We start from the raw sequence: 4,804 nt of genomic DNA, 5'->3' as shown, positions 1-4,804 counted from the left end.
CTACTGTCTGTTTCCCTCTTTGCACCTAACCTGTGACATCTTTCCTGCTAGACTGTCAGCTCCCAGAAGTCAACCTCTGTATCTTCATTTTCCTATTCGGCTCATGAAGGCAGGAGTTGAAAAATATATGCTTACTAAATGGCTTAGTAATTAATTGATCCGTAATACAAAAGAGAAGAGAATGAATTCATTCTACAAACCGGATTCTGAGGTTGCATCTAAAGAGATTCTGAGGGAACCAGACACGTAATCAGCAAAGTGAATTTGATCTAGAACTCTGACTGTTAATTATTTTAAAGAGATGTTTAAAATGCTGGTACATGGATAAGCATTAAATCTTTTGAAACTAGTCTATTGAGTATTGACTATTAGTCTATTGAGGTATAATTGACTTACAAACGTGTTTTGTAGTGGGGCCGTGGCGCTAACTCAGTCAGTGAAGTGTTTGCCAAGTAAGCATCAGGCTCTTAGTTCAACCCCCAGTGCCTATGTAAAACAGGGGGAGGGGAGGAGAGGGAGAAGGGGGAAGAGGGAAAGGGGGAGGGGAGGGAGAAGAGGAGGATGAGGAAAATGGAGGAGGAAGAAGAAAAGAATAACAGAGCCCATTTGTTTTAGAGGAAGAGACAGGCAAGAATTGGTAAGCCCCAGGTTCCAGTGAGAGATTCTGTACAAAAGAAACAAGATGGAAGTTTTTGATGAACAACAACTGAGATTGATCTCTGGTCTCCATATGTATCTGTACCAGCATCTAGGGAAACACATACACACACAGATGGAGAAGGGGAGGGAGACACACACAGACACAATGACACACAGAGAGAAACAAAATGCACCTTAAATATGTTCTATGCACAACTTAATGCGCTTGGAGATAAGTTGAGATTTCTCTATGTCCGTGCTTCTCCACCCTCCTGGTGCTATGGCCTTTTCATACAAGTCCTCAGGTTGTAGTGAACCTCAACCATACTTCAACCATAAAATTATTTTCACTGCTACTTCATGACTCTAATTTGGCTGCTGTTATGAGTTGTAATTTGAATGTCTGATACAGAATATCTGATATGAAACCCCTATCAAAGGGTCATTTGAACCCCAGAGGGGTCATCACCCACAGGTTGAGAACCACTGATCTAAGTGGTTTAATAACTCTTGGTTAATGCAGCTGCACCAAGACCCATATAACTGAAGTTTGTTGAGCTTTGGTAAGTGCTAAAGTGTGACAGGCACCAAAATAAGAATTTAGGACATCTCTGTCCCAGAGAGATGGTTCCTTTCTGGCTGACTTCATCCACTACTTCCAGGCCTTGGAAAACACTGACCCTCTTTTTCACGTGCGGATTTGCAGTTTCCAAAATCTCGCATAACTAGAACAATACAGTTTGTGACCTTTTCAGTCTAATTTCCCTTCAGTTAGCACAATGTCTTTTTCCAAAGGTTTCTTCCTCTCCATCTTTCTTCAGGCCATCAGTAGTGTGCCCCCACCCTAACCTCAGTCAACTTCTCATCTTCTCTCACAATTAGATCTGGGAATATTACCAGTGTTATAATTTTAACATGAAAGTAGGTTTAGTGTGATTGACCTCCAGGACAGATGTCCGTGAAACATGCCTCTCGGAAGAATCCTCACTCATTCAGACAGCGCATTCTCCAAAACTATGATTAATGGCTTTATAATCTGGGTACAGTTTCTGGAATCGCCATCGCCAGTTCTCTGCTGTTGCCCATTTACAACCGTTTTTAAGGCGGTGCGTGTTTCAGTGCTATCGTATGCTAGACTCAGAGGAGACAGCAAGTGCAAAGTTGTGCGCTTTAAATGAGAAGGAAGGGACGGTGGGGGAGACGCCATTTCTACTTCCCCCATGCTGTGTCTGGTTCAGCCGCAGATCACAGTCAGGTTCTAACCTTGCTTTCCAGCCAAGCTAATGCCAGCCCTCCCGCACAGGATGTTAGAACTTTACAGTGAAACCAGCCACAAAAGCTGGAGGTGAGGAAGACCTAAGTAGAATGACCAGGAAAATACTTTAGAAATTTATCGTTAACAATACTTTATAGAAGAAAATCACGTGTAAAAAAATGTAAGATAAATCACTTAACACTGTTCAAGGGTAATCTAAATATTAGAAACAGCCAGCAATCTAGCATGGACTCAAACCAAGGAACATCATCTAAACAATACCAATCTGCCTTCCTAATGTAAGACAGCTTACAATTTGTGTCCAGTGATAAATGTCTACCCATATTTTCTTTGGTACATGTTTTCTTGTTTTTAAAATAGATGTTTCTGAGTTATAAGGAGAACATCTTATGCTGTATCATGTCTCTATATAAGGAGTAAAGTGAAAAAGAAGACGTCTCAGGAATTACCGACAGGAAAAAAGGAGCTTACGGATGGTGCATCTCCACGTGAAGGGGCAAACAAGCCTCGGTGATGTGTCCCGCTGGTTTCCCAGCAGGGCAAGTGGAAGGAGTCTTGGGAGATCGGCCTGCTGTTCACCTGAGAGCTGTCAATCACGTGCATTTGGAAAGACGTGGAGCTTACGAGTTGTCAACACGTTCTTAGGTGAGAAGTCAGGCCTGGTGTGGGGGAGGGGGAGAGCTAAACAAATGTCCAAATCGACTGAAAACCAAAGCTTTGCCTGCTGTCCTTATCTTGGGAACTCACTCCGTGTAATCTTCAGTTCACACGCGGTAAACACTGTAATCCCAGGGACGTGGCTGGCAGTCTGAACAGCCGTGGTGAGCTTTCCAAGTGGAGGGATGTTTGATGGTTCCTGACTTAAGGTTTCCTTCTCCCTGCATGTAATCTACACAAAGCAAATTATTGGTCAATGAGAAGCCCCCATCTGAACAGCTGTCTAATACTGAAACTGCTGATGGCCTTGCAAGTTATTTCAGTCCTGGAGGGACCTCCTAGAACTGCATCAGAGCCGTCTCCCGGGCCACAGCTGAAGTTCATTGGCCATGGCAGTGCAGGAGTCCGTCTTGATTCGTCATTAGGACTCTCCCGGGGAATCTAGCTACTTTCTCTGGCTGCTATCACCCCTGTTTGTATGTGAAGGATAGCTGTGACCCACAAAAGCAAGGATGGAGTTTTACATATTTAGAAAAAGACTATTTCTTCCCATCAAACAAATAAATAGGTAAGTCTGCATCTTCCAGACTTAACATCGCCGGTCTCTCAGATCACTAACTAATAATTGTCATCACTTATTGGAGTAAACAGCCTTCTTTCACTCTGCGGGCTGTTTCATTTTAAATTCGGTGCACAAGGTGGGCTATTTCGTTCCCGTGTTCATCTTTCTTCAGACAGGGTAACATCTAGCAAACACAATTATCTGAGCCCTTTTTAGGAAGCAGCATGCTTGAGATACGAAAGCCCAATGGATACTTTCAGGCAACCGGTGACCAAAATGACTGGGCACACTAATGCCACCTGGGGCCGTTCTTGTTGGGAGGGTCGAAACTAGTTTAGTAAGATTTAACCTATTTTAGAAATACTGCAGTGGAAAACCAGCTGGTGGTTTTCTGAAGAAGCATACCACGAACAACGTCACGTATTCTTAGCGGGAGTCGCTGCTGAGAATTTGCAATCCTGTTATTGGTTTAGATTTAATAGCAAATGAGACTATTTTTTTTCCCTATGTAAAATGTTTACCTCTGGAAAGGAACTCTTCTATGATAACCAAATAAAACTTCCTGTCTTCAGGCCATGGAGTCACATGCCGCTGATGGAATATTAATCATGCTAATTACTAATGCTTGCCTGGGTCTCCATGCACTAACCACTTAATGTTGCTCCTGCCCTAAAGTGCTCCACGTGCACAGCTGTACGAGTGCAGCAGGGCTCAGCAATTTGTGATTTAACTGAGCAGAGAGAAGGGAAAAGCACCCAACCAACTAAAGAATATTTGAATTACGCATTATTTTTGAAGTGTCTTTTACACTTATAAGATTAATATTTGACCAAAATTGCTCTCTAATGCCTAAAATAGATCACACACACACACTCACCCACACACACAAACCCACCCACACACACACCCACACCCCCACACCCACACCCACACCCCCCCACACACACACACACACACATCCACACACACACACACACACACACACACACACACACACACACACACACACACACATACACACACATACACACACACATACATACACCCCCATACACACACACACACACCACACACATGCATACATACACACACACCCCCCCACACACATGCATACATACACACACACACACACACACACACACACACACGTATATGCACAATTAACCTTACATATGTGTTTAATTTTTTAATTCACATACGGATACGAAAATAAAACTCTATTTAAATGAATAATTGCTGGCGTCTTGTGAGTACCACTTAGGCCCCAACCTGAGCGTCTCTGTCTGGAAATTAGATCGCTGTGGAGACTCTTTGATGAAGGTAGAAATGGAAGGCCACTTTGAAAAGCTTCAAAATAAAAGAAAGAAAAAAAAAAACATATCGAACCGAAGGCCCCGAAAGTGCAGCTCTAAGGATCCATTTCTTAGAAAGCCCTCGAGTCTGGCCGGAGAGAGAGAGAGAGCATGAAAGTCAGGCCAACAAAGGACAGGCACAGGGGCGCTGAGCAGAGCACGTCAGGGAGAGGGGGCTGTGTATTGAGAGAGCTTCCGGGGCCAGCAAGGGAAACATTCGCACACAAGCCCAGAGCGTTGTTCTGTTTTTTGAAGGACCGTTAGTTTCTCTAGCTACTCATGCAAAAATTCCCAATCCAAACCTTTACTTTCCAATCC

This window comes from Rattus rattus, chromosome 6 (assembly GCF_011064425.1).
Source record: "Rattus rattus isolate New Zealand chromosome 6, Rrattus_CSIRO_v1, whole genome shotgun sequence".
Taxonomy (NCBI): Eukaryota; Metazoa; Chordata; class Mammalia; order Rodentia; family Muridae; genus Rattus; species Rattus rattus.
This window is presented reverse-complemented; position numbering follows the sequence as displayed.